The sequence below is a fragment of the Panthera pardus genome, unplaced genomic scaffold (genome assembly GCF_024362965.1).
Source record: "Panthera pardus isolate Hobbes unplaced genomic scaffold, ASM2436296v1 HiC_scaffold_24, whole genome shotgun sequence".
In the NCBI taxonomy this organism is placed as follows: domain Eukaryota; kingdom Metazoa; phylum Chordata; class Mammalia; order Carnivora; family Felidae; genus Panthera; species Panthera pardus.
In genome coordinates this window covers 91090758-91106559 of record NW_026526810.1, presented here as the reverse complement: position 1 = coordinate 91106559, position 15802 = coordinate 91090758, and the positions used below count along the sequence as shown (strand labels likewise).

Sequence of the window (15802 nt, the reverse complement as noted above, 5' to 3'; positions counted from 1 at the left end):
TCCGTGCTCATGGATTGGAAGAATAAATATTGTTAAAATGTCAATACTACCCAAAGCTATGTACACATTCAATGCAATCCCAATCAAAATTGCACCAGCATTCTTCTCAAAGCTAGAACAAGCAATCCTAAAATTTGTATGGAACCACAAAAGGCCCCGAATAGCCAAAGTAATTTTGAAGAAGAAGACCAAAGCAGGAGGCATCACAATCGCAGACTTTAGCCTCTACTACAAAGCTGTCATCATCAAGACAGCATGGTATTGGCACAAAAACAGACACATAGACCAATGGAATAGAATAGAAACCCCAGAACTAGACCCACAAAAGTATGGCCAACTCATCTTTGACAAAGCAGGAAAGAACATCCAATGGAAAAAAGACAGTCTCTTTAACAAATGGTGCTGGGAGAACTGGACAGCAACATGCAGAAGGATGAAACTAGACCACTTTCTTACATCATTTACAAAAAGAAACTCAAAATGGATAAAGGACCTAAATATGAGACAGGAAACCATCAAAACCCCAGAAGAGAAAGCAGGGAAAAACCTCTCTGACCTTAGCCATAGCAATTTCTTACTTGACACATCCCCAAAGGCAAGGGAAACAAAAGCAAAAATGAACTATTGGGACCTCATGAAGATAAAAGCTTCTGCACAGCAAAGGAAACAATCAAAAAACTAAAAGGCAACCGACAGAATGGGAAAAGATATTTGCAAATGACATATCAGACACAGGGCTAGTATCCAAAATTTATAAAGAGCTCACCAAACTCCACATCCGAAAAACAAATAATCCAGTGAAGAAATGGGCAGAAAACCTGAATAGATACTTCTCTAAAGAAGACATCCGGATGTACTCACTTCAGCAGCACATACACTAAAATTGGAACAATACACAGAAGATTAGCATGGACCCTGCGCAAGGATGACATGCAAAGAAGACATCCAGATGGCCAACAGGCACATGAAAAGATGCTCAACGTCACTCCTCATCAGGGAAATACAAATCAAAACCACACTCAGGTATCACCTTATGCCAGTCAGAGTGGCTAAAATGAACAAAACAGGAGACTATAGATGATGGAGAGGATGTGGAGAAATGGGAACCCTCTTGCACTGTTGGTGGGAATGCAAACTGGGGCAGCTGCTCTGGAAAACAGTGTGGAGGTTCCTCAAAAAATTAAAAATAGACCTACCCTATGACCCAGCAGTAGCACTGCTAGGAATTTACCCAAGGGATACAGGAGTACTGATGCATAGGGGCACTTGTACCCCAATGTTTATAGCAGCACTCTCAATAGCTAAATTATGGAAAGAGCCTAAATATCCATCAACTGATGAATGGATAAAGAAATTGTGGTTTATATACACAATGGAATACTACGTGGCAATGAGAAAGAATGAAATATGGCCTTTTGTAGCAACGTGGATGGAACTGGAGAGTATTTGCTAAGTGAAATAAGTCATACAGAGAAGGACAGATACCATATGTTTTCACTCCTATGTGGATCCTGAGAAACTTAAGAGAAGACCATGGGGGAGGGGAAGAAGAAAAAAATGGTTAGAGAGGGAGGGAGCAAAAACATAAGAGACTCCTAAAAACTGAGAACAAACTGAGGGTTTATGGGTGGTGGAAGGCAGGGGTGAGTGAGTGATGAGTATTGAGGGCACCTGTTGGGATGAGCACTGGGTGTTGTATGGAAACAAATTTGACAATAAATTTCATAAAAAAATAAAAAACAAAAAACATTCCCAATGAGGCACCTGGGTGGCTCAGTTGGTTAAGCGTCCAACTTTGGCTCAGGTCATGATCTCGCTGTCCAACTTTGGCTCAGGTCATGAGTTTGAGCCCAGGCATTGGGCTCTGTGCTGACAGTTCAGAGCCTGGAGCCTACTTCAGACTGTGTGTCTCCCTCTCTCTCTGCCCCTCCCCATCTTGCTCTCTCTCTCTCTCAAAAATAAATAAACATTAAAAAAAAAAAAAAACACTCCCAAGTGACTGGCAGAAATAAATGCAAATCCTAGTCTACCCTGAAGTCTGGCTCCCAAGAATTCACAGATAAAGCAAATATGAAATTAAGACAAAAAATCCCTTAGGTACAAGAGAAAAAAAATCAGCATACGTGACTAACACTCAAACAGAACACAACCATTTCAGACTCACAGTGACTGGAAATAATTTACTGACTACATTTAAATATAAAAAGATAGTACTTAAAGTATGAACAGGCGTATTTCATAAGTAGAGTGTCTAGAAATTTAAAACATATCATTGGATTTGGAAACTCAATAATGAGATAAAAGAGAAGATTAGACGTGGCTGAAGAAAGAATTATTATCAAAGATAATTTTGAAGAAATTACTCAGGATGAAGGAAAGAATAATAGACGAAAAATATAAAAAGAAATGTAATAGATATTGAGAACAGAGGGAGAATGTTTAACACATCTCTACTAAGACTACCAGAAGAAACAAATAAATAATATAGGAATGAGGCAATGTTCAAAAACATAATAGCTGAAAATTTTCCAACACTGATAAAAGGCACAAATTCTCAGATTCAAGGATCCCGATGAGTCCTAAAAAAGCTTAAAGAGATTCACAACTAAACATTACAGAACAATGAAGGGAAGGTCTTAAATACAGCTAGAGGCAAAGATTACCCTAAAGAAATTAGTGTAACTGACTTCTAAAACTCACAAGACCTACTCCAGGAAGAAGTAAAATGGACTCCCCCCAAAATTGATTTGTGATGCAAAAATCAATGGTGAGCAAAATAAGCAGAAAGTCCATAAGAAAATCTAAGCTACTATTAACTGTATAATGCAGCAACAACTGTACTGAAATGTGGGGTTAAATATAGACAAGTAAAATAAAAAATAATAGTATATAATTTGGGTGATGAGCAAAAACAGTGATTAAATTTTGAATTTGTTCAATTAAACATGCTTGTTAGAATTTTTAGAACCACAAAAAATTAAAATAGAGACCATCACTTTCAATGGAGAAGATGAAATTTAAAACAAAATTTTAAAAAATCTCTATCAATCCAAGAAAAGGGAAAAAATATGTATGTAAAAAGAATGCTTACAAAACACAAAATCAGATGGTTAAAAGAACTCCAAAAATATTATTAACATAATAAATATTAAAGACTAAATCCTTTAGTAAAAGAAAAGGTCCATATCCAGTACCTGTTTTATAAATAAAGTATTATTGGAACATGGCTACACTCATTCATTTACAGATTACCCAAGGCTGTCTTTGTGTTGCTACAACAGCAAAGTTGAACTCTTCAATAGTGTCTCACCATGGCTTTTCCTAATTATCATAAACCTTTCTATTTGTACAAGAGGAGTTTGGGCAAGCTTTTAATGTTCTGACTCAATTTCAAGAGAATCACTAGAGGCCAAAGGCTTACTACAATCTTCTTCTTAACCTGGTGGCAAGACCTACTGACCTGGTAAGGGCGGCAGCTACAGCCGCCAACCTAGGAGAGGCTTCTGCAGACTTGGTTTTAGGGTCTCCTTTAAACTTGATGGTGTCCCATGCTGTACAATCTTTGCTGCTTACTAGTAATATACAGTTCTCACCAGGTGGGCTTATCTTCTATGAGATGCTATTTTTTTCCCACACATTTATGTTAATTATTATATTCAAAATACTGCTGCTCTACTTCTATTACCTGGAGAAGAGGACACTCGCGACTGTTTAACCTCTGTACATGAATGATCTATGCTCCAAATTGATTTATTAGAGAAGCCAGACTTAAACTTCTTTGTTGATGGACTTACATAGAAAATTATCAGGAGAGATACACTATAACAGGTCTCACACTTCCCCTCTAGGATAGGACCCCCTGCAAGAAGGTGAAATTTGCCTCAGTATATTCACCAGAGCCTGTTGGTTACTTAAAGAGAATTGATATATAAACTGATAGCACGTATGATTCTTGATCTCAGCAGAAAATCTAATTAAGATCAATAAGAAAATTAAAGAACTTTGAAGTACTCTAATACATCCTAAAGTACTGGTCATTATAATGGTTGGAACTTATCACAAAAGGGATAACATGACACTGAACAAAATGCCACGGCTGATCACGATGCGAGACAGGCATCCTTTACTAAAATCCTAGTGTTCATGAAATCCCAAAAGACCAAATCTTTGGAGAGGTGAGGCTATTACAAGATTCCAGCAATTAGATCCAGAATGAGAAGAGAAATACTGGAAGAAATCTGGATGCAAACTGCATAGGGATAATGTCTTGACACTCTCATCATGGAATATTGTAAAAAGTTTACACGAAACTACTTACCACAGCAAGGAAAAATTGGCCACAGTACTGAACCAACACTGGTATATTAGCCAGGGTTATCCAGAGAAATGGACACAACAGAATAAACACAGACAGAAAGATACACACACACACACACACACACACACACACACACACACACACACACACAGATATTATAGAAATTGGATCACATAGTTATGAAGACCAAGAAGTCCTGCAATCTGCTATCTTCTCTGCAAGCTGGAGAAATAGGAAAGCCAGTGATATAATTCAGTCCTCTTCCAAAGGCCCCCAAACCAGGAATCCTGATGTCCATAGGGAAAAGTAAAGAAAATTCAGCCTCCCTCAGCCTTTTGATTCTATTCGGGCCCTCAACTGACTTGATGTTGCCCATCCAAACTGATAGTGCAAATCTTTAGTTTAATGATTCAAATGCTAATCTCTTCCAGAAACAACCTCACAGACACTCCTAGAAATAATGTTTTACCAGCTACCTGTGCACCCCTTAATTCAGTCATAAATGTGACATAAATTTAAGCATCCCAGTGTGGAAACTTTACTAAGATTGCTGCTGGTGTCTCTGATGCATGTCCCATGTCACCAGCATAACCTTAGTAAAACTTTAAAGGTTGGCCTTGGACAAAAGCCCCAAATTCAGGTCCTCTTTGAACATCTCCAAATGGATTTCATCCAAGTATACCCTATTATGGGTTTTAAATATGCCCTGGTCATTGTTCTATCCTTATTCTCAGGATAGACTGAAATCCTTTCTTACTAGATCTTTAGCCCTACAGTATAAAAAATATTACCTAATTTCATGCTCCAACCTGAGGAATTCCAGCCCCTCTCTCTCTAGTAAACAAAGCACCAGTTTCCCTGGGACTATTTATTAAAGGGTTTTGTAAAGCCCTACCACTTACTCAGAAAGTCTGCTATGCATATTGCCCCCAATTTCTAGGAAACGTAGGGAAAAAAATGGAGTTCTGAAACTTAGTTTAGCAAAGTTCTCAGAGACTCTCCAAGTTCTATGGTTGAAGATATTCTCATTGGCTTTAATGACTCCACTGGGGTTCAACAACTTTTGCCTTATGAGTAGTTGACTTATCTGGGCATCTAGGAATATTACATCTGATTCTAGACTCCACACGCTACTAGCAAGCAGGCATGACCAAATATGGCAAGGGACTCATGTAATACCTCCGACCTTACCATCAACAGGTATGAGCAGACTTACCTTGGAATCCTCCTAAAGTATGGATAACCTTAAAACCCAAAGATTTGGCCTTCTGGAAGAGACAAATGACTCATGAACAAGTAGAGCATACAACCAAACTAACCATTGGAATTGTACATATTTCCCTTTGGGAGGAGCCACTTGGTTTCCCTTGGTTCCATTTCCTTGAATGAAATCTGGTAACTTCTGTGTAAACTCAATCATTTTATTAGGCTTTTTTTTTTTTACTTTTTTTTCTTTTATTTGCATTTATTTTATGCAGGATTTGTTCCTGGGACTTAAGTTTTTGTTTCTTCAGTTTCTTCTGCGAGATCTTTTTCTTCTGTGCAACCTCCTCTTTTGGTTTAGGAACAATCTGCTCTTTTTTGGTCAGGATCATCTTACTGTGGCAGGGAGAGCTCATGTACTGGTTAATACGACCACGAACTCTCTAAGTTCTGCATTGCATCTTGAGGGCTTCGTTCACCTGGATGTGCTCAATGTCCAGAGAATCTATATCTAAACCCTTAAGTTCAGCACTACATCTGAATTTTTAAGCATGTGCAGCAAAATTTCAGCACTCTTTTTGGGCCACCGACTGTGTGTCAAGCCCCACTGTTCAGCCTGGGCACACCTACCAACTCCACCATTGTAGCAAAGGAATGGCACACATAGCCCCTGCAAAGTGACATCTTTCAGATACTTGGTGGTTTTTTGGACATGCATATCCTTGATGGCCTGGCAGTTTCACATGTGTTCTTAAAGTAAACAAGAAGATCTGAACCTCTTGATTTGTATGATTTACTTTAGTAGGGTTTTCTGGATCCAGTGAATAGGGAACCATTTTCAGAGATCGCTTCAGGCCACTTAGGGCAAGAGTATCAGGCAAATTTTTAGATGGCAAACAACACACAGATAGACAGCCAGAAATCTAAAATCCTCTATCATGTCATATGTAGAAAAAAAAGACTCTTGTCTCCACCAAAACTATTATTTGGACCTTTTGTGGGATCTAGCTCTGGTACCTGAACTCTCAGATATGGAGCTTGGAAAAGAACTAGGGAACACATGGTAGATATTTGGAAGCTGTCTCACTTTACCCACTGCTACAGGTAAAACACACTATTTCTTTTACTTTAGATGTGCCTAAGTAATGGTCTTGACACTAAATTTTAACACCTGGAACCAGACTACTCAAGTGGCCCCAAATCATAAAAAAACTAATTGACAACCCCATTAGGGGTACTTTAACCAAAAACAGATGACTAAGTGGCCACCAAAGACTACATATGTAACACAAAACTGACTTTGTAATACAATTAGATCTGTAACACAAAAGTCTATTGGCTACAAACTGCAAAATGCCCAGGGGTTGTTACCATGGTAAATGGACAACCTGCCCTCAGGGTAGTCTGATATTACCCACTCGGCCTCATCAATTTGCCTCTCAGAAAAGGAAATTAGGTACATTAATGAAAGGAGAAAAATTGGACCTTGGGTTAAAAACTGAGCCCTAACGATTCACAGAGAATTCTGGATTGTTGTCTATTCTCTGCTAGACTATTTCACTTCGCAAGAAGCCTTGAAATAGGGAGACAGCTTACGTGCTATGGTTCAGAGAAAAGGAGAGCTAGACAAATCCACTAAGGCTATAAAGTTCCACCAAGGAAATCTTCATCCAAGAGATTCAGGAAATTGAACTGAAATAAAAGCCCATTAGATATAATATTGGTGTCTTGAGAGGAAGCATGTACTGTTTTAGGGGAAAATGATGTGATTATATCACTGCAGACCTCTCTGGCATCTTTAATACTACTAAAGAGATCTGGTAAGCTAACAAAAAAAAAAATCACAAAATACAGTAACTTGGCTAATAATCCCCTATCTGGTACTACAGACTCTAAATGGAAATGAAATGTCCTTCTATTTTAATTTGGGCACTCTTGGCTCAGGGTTTAAAAGAATTCTACAAACTCTGATCATAGTCCTTCTCTTAGAATTTGTTATACAGGGGCTCAGATGGCTGATGGCAAGTTTTAAATGTTGCTATGCAACTGGTGTCTCATCACAAAATTAAAGAAATGATCAAGAAAAAGAACAGAAAAAACTAACACTGTGCATGCTGAAACAGTCATCTGGGAACCGTGATACATGATCATGATGCCACAAATAGCAGTGACGATCTGCAGTAAAGACTGTGGGATCACATCCCTTGTTATGAATCTTTCAGCTCAGGCCAAAGAATGGCAATACTGAGAACCGAAACTATTTGCACTTACACAGCTTACTGTCAACATTAACAACTTTTACTATTTGACTGTCTTCATTCAATGGCATTAATATTCTAGGACACTTGCCCAGAAAGCTAAAGCTACAAAGAACTTTACTGTTCATTTTAAGAACTTCCTTTAAGTCATTTATCTGTACACTAAACTATTCAACGTCCCCCCTCAGCAAAGTATATACTCTTTTCTCAGAACAGGCAGCATTTAGTGACTATTTACTTTTCAAGATTTACTTTAAAATCCTAGTACCAAATTTGTCCAGCCACAAACAAGACCTCAAATCAAGAAACCCACCTTAAATCAGACCACAAAAAGAACTCACATAACTTGATTTTGCTCTCCCTTACTTCAAAACCCTAATAGGACTGTCAATGAAGTGATTGTCCTTACCACAGTAAAGAATAAACTCAGCTTTGCTTAAATCAGTAGGATTATTTTGGTATATTTTCAGAAAGCTAGCATTCGACAATTGAGTAGGAAGCTTAGATTATGAGGTGCCAAAAAAAAAGCCCCATATAAAATGAGGGTAGCATGGTATAGAAGTTACTACACTGGGGCTCCTGGGTGATTTACTCAATTAAGCGTCTGTCTTTGGCCTAGGTCATGATCTCACTGTTCCCAGGTTCGAGACCTGCGTCAGGCTCTGTGCTGACAGCTCAGAGCTTGGAAACTGTTTTGGATTATGTGTCTCCCTCTCTCTCTCTGCCCCTCCCCCACTCACACTGTCTTTCTCTCTCAAAAATAAACATTAAGAAAGAAAGAAAGAAAGAAAGAAAGAAAGAAAGAAAGAAAGAAAGAAGTCACTATACTAACATTCCCCCAAAGTACCCAAAAAGTATACTTGAAGGAATACTAATGTCTTGGGATATTTAAAGAATGTTAATTTAAAAAGAGGTTCTATGTTCAAATACAGTAAAACCTTGGATTGCGAGTAACTTGTTCTGTGAATGTTCTGAAAGATGAGCAAACATTTCTAGTAAATTTTAACTTGATAAACAGGCGATATCTTGCAATACTAGTACCTGATGCGAGATGTCACATGATCGTAACTGAGCCATGGTTCCTCTGTCTTTCTGTCTCTCTCTCTTACTGTGGGATTGTGGGTGATTTTCTCTCCCATGCTCAGATGCTCAGTCTCAGGCCAAGGTGTTTGGCAGAAATGAGTGATTTTTCAGAACGCTGGAAAGTGCCCACAACTCGCACTAGTGTGTTTTTGTCACTTCAAAGCACCTATGGACGGTCCTTTGCTTTTCCATACAAGAGTAAGCTCAGGAATGCTTTGCTTCATTCTAGGTCAGGCTGCCTTTAGATACAGACCCTTTCCTTTTCTGCCTTATTGCCAGCTATACTAAATACAGTATATGACAAGAGTTTATTAATACTGTGCTACAGTCAACATCTGAGCAAACATATACAATGGCCCCCATGCACAAAACATTCCATTGAGCCAATAGATAGCAGTGATTCCATTAGTGATAGTGAAAGTTGTCCTATATAATAACCTTCCTCTCTGTCTCCCTTACACCAGCCATGAAGGTTTTCAAAGGTAAGTGCAGATTAATTTATTTTTCTTTATATTTTGTATTTTATTATTTTGTACTGCATTACAATATTGTAATCGTTTTTATATGAATATTTTGGGGTTGTGGAATGAAGCACCCGAGTTTCCATTATTTCTCACAGGGAAATTCGCTTTGATACACAAGTGCTTTGGATTACAAGCATATTTCTGGAACAAATTATCCTCGCAAACAAAGGTTTTATTATAAAGGGAAATATCACAATGAACAAAGGTAAACTGGTCTTGTTGGTACAGGGACTGTGCTACGAGCATCCATAGGAACAGCATATACAAACCCATTTTACCACGAGACTCCATGAAACCTCTTGTGGGACTAGTGATCTAAAGATAATCTAGAAACACTGAACTCTATTAAAGTAAGTCAACCTAGGTTCAAGCCTTAAATCCACTACTTAATGGTTTGCAAACCTGAATCAGATCTATTGGCTGGAGTTTCCATTTCTTTATTGTTAAAATAATAATAATACTTGCCCTACCTACTTCTTAAGGTGGTTGTGAGTCAAAGAGACGTTTGTGAAAGCCCTTTGGAAGCTCTACCGCAGGACACATGTGACTAAAATGTTCTTCACAGTACCTCTCAGGAGAGATAAGGTAAATCCATGGGGATCAGGGGACAGTGTATTAGTGAAATAAAACGGAAAACATTCTAATAAAAATTATTCTGCACAAAGTTGGATAACTGGCACCACCAGAGTTTTCTTTGATTGTCTACTCCAGGTCAGGGGTAAACAGCTAAATAAATACACTGAGCAAACATTTAGTGAGCTACTGTAGTGCCAAGACATGAATACGACTGACATGAACTTAACCTCAGTATTTCTCCTTGATACTATATTTTATAATGATGCTTCAACCAGAAAAAAATAAGTTGTCAAAACCGCAGTGTACCCAACTGGTCTTTCTATTCCTTAGCACCAGTATAGATTTAATCTTATGCGTCTATATTTTTTTTTTAATTTTTTTTTTTTAACGCTTATTTATTTTTGAGACAGAGAGAGACAAAGCATGAATGGGGGAGGGTCAGAGAGAGGGAGATACAGAATCTGAAACAGGCTCCAGGCTCTGAGCTGTCAGCACAGAGCCCGACGCGGGGCTTGAACTCACGGACTGCGAGATCATGACCTGAGCCGAAGTCGACCGCTTCACCGACTGAGCCACCCAGGCGCCCCTCTTATGCGTCTATATTAACAAGTGGAAATGTTATTGATAAAGCTAAAATTCAGAGGCAATTATTCTCCTCCATGATTCCAATTTAAAACAGAGACACACAAAAATGAGACTGCTGCAGGCATAAATTGCACAGTAATATAAACTGTCACCTGACAGATCTATGAGCCAACAGCCCTGTTTGATCAGACTTGGATTCTTTCTTTCTTTCTTTCTTTCTTTCTTTCTTTCTTTCTTTCTTTCTTTTTTTTCTTAACACAGGAGGCTAAGTTCATTTTGAGAGAGTGAGAGTGAGTGTGCATGTGCACACAGGGGAGGGGCAGAGAGAGAGAGAGAGAGAGAGAGAGAGAGAGAGAGAATTCCAAGCAGGCTCCATGCTATCAGCACAGAGCCCAATGTGGGCCTCAAACTCACAAACCATGAGATCATAACATGAACAAAAATCAAGAATCAGATACTTAACTGACTGAGCCACCTAGGCGCCCAGGTCAGACCTGGGTTCGATGTAACGATATGAACAGAACATTTAAGCTTACAGTTGTATAACATGGCATGGCTTCCAATAACCCCACTCAGGGAAAAATTTGTGAAGAAAGAAGAAATCACTTGTGAGGAGACCTGAATTTTTATTTTCTATTTGCCTTTCATGAGCCGTCTAGGGAAGAAACTTCAGTTTACTCATCTTGGACAAGATAAGTGGTTCCCAGACTTCAAAACTTTATGGTCCAGTAAAACTCTCCAAATTTGGGATACTCACAAGAGACTGTCAACTCTTAACTTTAGTAAGGTAAGGCCATTTTTTAAAATCTAGCATTTTTAATTTTAAAACATTAAGAAGGAGGATATAACCTCAAAATAAAAAACAGCTCTTTAAAAAACTCATCATATTATCCTGTCTCTGTATACTATAATTTCTCTGTAAGCTCATATCCAAAGGTAAGAGTAAGTAACATCACTTTATGAAATTTACATATCTCCAGATTAAAAATCAGCCTGAAGGCTGGAGCCATTTAACAACTTGAACTCACACATAAACACTGAACACAACTAAAAATGTTTACATGCAGCATGCATATAACTCAAAGTTAGCAAGGCATCTGGTTCCTTCAACAATGAGGTACTTCAAAGCATGCACTGACAGCTCAAACATCAAAAAAAGTAATTGCATTCTCGACGGTTTTGCGAAATAAACACTTCAGGCTACAATGCAAGTTATAGTCTAGTAAGCAGTAGGGTTATTTGACTGGAATCCCCTTTCATAAACATTAAGAAATATTCCATATCAAGCTGTTTGCATGTGCTAGGTTATGACTGGCATTTGCACATACATTGTCATTTAATCTTGACAAAACACAAACAAGAAACTTAGAAAAGAGAGAAACATTCCAGAAGACATAAACAAATGTCACCCTTTACTCACCCATCCTTTTCTTCCTCCTCTTCAAAGGGGACAGAATGGCAAAACGATTCCTTCTTACCATCTTCAAACTTATATTATTCCCATTCTCAGTAGAAAATTCAAGTTACTATCAAAAATGATACATAGGAATTTGCTCACTAAACAAAATCCAAAGAGGATCTTACAAGCTAAACAAGGCTATTTTAGGCTCAAAGCCTGAGTTAACACGAAATGGTTAGCTATACTTACACTCAACACACTATTTTTAGCTTCTAGGATTTCATCTCTAATGCTTACAAGATTCTAATATTAATGTAATAAAATATGAGGAATAAAAAAATAGCCCCCCCAAAACAGAAAACTATACTCACTTAACTTCTCACTACCAAGCCTGTTTGGAGTACATGTCTGACTTAACCCATCAATTGCTTTCAACCACATACATGAAGATTAACTCTTTTTCCTGAACTTGGGCTGTCACAGTGAGAAAAGTAAACCATGGCTTGAGGTTAGCAATCTGATGATGACATGGAATTGAGCTAAGTTAACCCAAATCAAGACACCATTGTTCACAGAGTCCAGAAAGGTGACAGCCATGTTGATACTTTAGTTATAAGTAAGTGAAAACGGCTAGGGAATAAGGAAAATTATCTCAAATAACAAGATGTTCAGAGATAGGGAGTGTTCTGTCAAAGCTCAAGCTTTGCTTTTCTGATTCTCTTGGCTCTGTCCTCCTCTTTGTTCACTTCATCCTCAGGATGTGAGATGGTCACAACATTCTAGGCATCACATCCAGAAAATGGCAAACTCCAGAAAAATGAGACATACCCTTGAGTCCTCATTTTTAAGCAGAGACCTTACGAGAAGCCACCATGTCCTCACTGGCTCAAGTTGGACATGTTCATTGACCATGTCAATCACTGGTTTGGATTATCATGTGTCTTAAGAACCAAAACTCACCCCTAGTAAGTGAGGAGAGTCTCAGCTTGTCCTGAAGCACATGGCTGTCAAGAAAAAGATGGAGAACATAAAATCTGGTTCTGCTGTGAAGGATGTGAATGTCAGAAAGTATAGGATAGCAAAGGCAGAACAGCCTTTTCCTTTTCCTGCTTCTCCATCTCGACAGATTGAGGACCCAAGCTGGTGCCTAATGACACCCACGATTCACTGTCAACATGACTAACTTCACAATGGTCTCCATTCACGTGGCATTTATGTTCTAGAAAACCTGCCCAAGAAGCTAAAGTTGCAAATAACTTCATTGTTCACTTCAAGAGCTTCCTCAAAGTAACTTATCTAACAACTAGACTACTCAACTTGCACTCATTTCACAAAAACAAAAATCAATGTACAGACAGGCAGTAGTCACATTCTGAGTCAGGGGCAGAGACAAGACTTGAAGCCAGGTCTCTCGACTTCTGTCAAATCTCGCCAAAACAGCATGCTCTGTCTCTAACAAGTATTTTCAGGCCTCACAGTGATGACAGGTTTTAGAGACAACTTATGAATGCAGTGACTATCTTCTTCAAGGTAGAGAACCCCAGAAATCACTTAACTCATAACTTGAGACCAAAGGATGTATTATGATTTGCTCAGTGCCAGTTAACTGGTATAACAAATGCAAGAGAAGAAATATAACAAGACAGAATGTGATTTAACTGCCAGGGAATGGTGAAAATCCACATTTTAGGTTTTTTGGAAAAAAACAAAACAAAAGATTGTGGGCCAGAAAGGACTTAAGGGATTTGAGCTGACTCTTAAACCAACAGATGGAATGTGAGACATGTTGACAGACAAGAGGATTTGTTAAAATAGTTTCAGGAATATTAGTTGGGTTGGGTGGGGGAGATGAAGTTAATAGCATTTAACATTCTCAAAGTGTATACTTGATTCTGTGGAAGCAGAGACATCTAAACTTTAGAGAGCTTCTGTGGAATGCCCAGGTAGCAGTAAGTTGAATCTTAAGTACTTGAGTTGATATATTCTAACCTACTAATAACCTTATTTCTGTGACATGCTTTATTTAAAACACTGAAAACTAAGGATGTTTTTTAAAAATACTTAATTACTTAAGTTATTCTTCAAAGTATATGTACACTCAGTTTAAAATGGATTTAATAGGGGCGCCTGAGTGGCTCAGTCGGTTAAGTGTCCGACTTGGGCTCAGGTCATGATCTCACAGTTTGTGAGTTTGAGCCCTGCATCGGGCTCTGCACTGACAGCTCAGAGCCTGGAGCCAGCTTCAGATTTTCTCTCTCTCTCTCTCTCTCTCTCTCTCTCTGCCCCTCCCCCGCTCGTGCTCTGTCTTTGTCTCTCAAAAATAAAAATTTTTTAAAATAATAAATAAAATAAATAAAATAAAAGACTTACTTCTATTTAGATTTAAAAGAAATTTCAGATGGGCACCTGGATGGCTCAGGTGGTTGAGCATCTGATTTTGTGCTGACAGCACAGAGCCTGGAGCCTGCTTTGGATTCTGTGTCTCCCTCTGTCTCTGCTCCCCACCCCCCACCACCCTGCTCGTGCTCTGTCTCTTAAAAATAAATAAATGTTAAAAAAAAAAAAAAAGAAATTTCAGAGAAGCACACCTCTATTTGGTCAATTACTTGTTATATTTTCATTTTTCATGTTTTCATTTTCAGGATACAACCAGTCTGAGTTGTGGTAATAACAAAAATAGGCTTAAAAATGTTACACACAGCCAAATGGGTAGAAAGGAGACAGTTGATTTCATTAATGGCCACAATACTGATATTATCATAATCATCTGTAATTAATGAGTCAAAAGAAACAATCATTAAGGGAAAGGATATATTGGGGTGCCTGGGTGGCTCAGTCAGTTAAGTGTCTGACTCTTGATTTTGGTTCAGGTCATGATCCCATGGTTCATGAAATTAAGCCCCTGGGTTGGGCTCTGCACTGATTGCAGCATGCCCGCTTGAAATTCCCTCTCTCTGCCCCTCCCTGGCTCATGCTCTTTCTCTCAAAATAAACATTTTTCCTAAAAAGGATATATTTTAGGGGCACCTGGGTGGCTCAGTAGTTTAAAGGTCTGAGTTCAGCTCAGGTCATAATCTTGCAGTCTATGAGTTCAAGCCCCGCATCGGGCTCTGTACTGACAGCTCAGAGCCTGTAGCCTGCTTCAGTTCTGTGACTCTCTGTCTCTGCCCCTCCCATGCTTGAGCTCTATCTCTCTCTAAATAAATAAATAAACATTAAAAAAATATTTTTTAGTAAATAAAATAAAATTTAAAAGGATATATTTTAGATCTGTTCAGATAATGACTTTACTACTTATATATTATCAAACTTCAAATTTAAATTTGTTGTTCTAGCTTTAATGGTTTTAGAACAAATGCAGAAGTTGCTAGATACACAATATATACCCAAATCTGTAAGTGATATATTTAAAATTTTACTTTTAGGGGTGCCTGGGTGGCTCAGTCGGTTGGGCGACCAACCAACTTTGGCTAAGGTCATGATCTCACGGTTTTTGAGTTTGAGCCCCATGTCAGGCTCTGTGCTGACAGCTCAGAGCCTGGAGCCTGCTTCTGATTCTGTGTCTCCCTCTCTCTCTGCCCCTCCCCAACTCATGCTCTGTCTCTCTTTGTCTCAGAAATAAATAAACATTAAAAAAATTTTTTTAAATTTTACTTTTAGAATTATACAATTTATTCAGTAGGACCACTCATTTAAATTCCATCTCAAATTAATTATCTTATTAATAAAAGATCCCTATCAAAAGTAATTTGTTTTGGCAATCATACCTCAGTAAAACTGGAAAGAAATAATTTATTGAAAGAATTATACCTTAAACTAGTGTTATGCATCATAATATCCTAGGTAATCCTAAAAT

General features: G+C 38.2%; 1 non-coding gene and 1 pseudogene across 1 annotated transcript; one reads left to right on the top strand and one right to left on the bottom strand.

Annotated features, from left to right (window-relative positions):
* Positions 1–853: 853 nt before the first annotated feature.
* LOC128773161 (U6 spliceosomal RNA) lies at positions 854–955 on the top strand. Its single transcript, XR_008417442.1, has one exon. It is a non-coding gene; the product is annotated as a U6 spliceosomal RNA (small nuclear RNA).
* A 4649-nt stretch (positions 956–5604) lies between these two features.
* On the bottom strand, positions 5605–6357 carry LOC109268184 (60S ribosomal protein L17-like; annotated as a pseudogene).
* Between the last annotated feature and the right edge of the window lie 9445 nt (positions 6358–15802).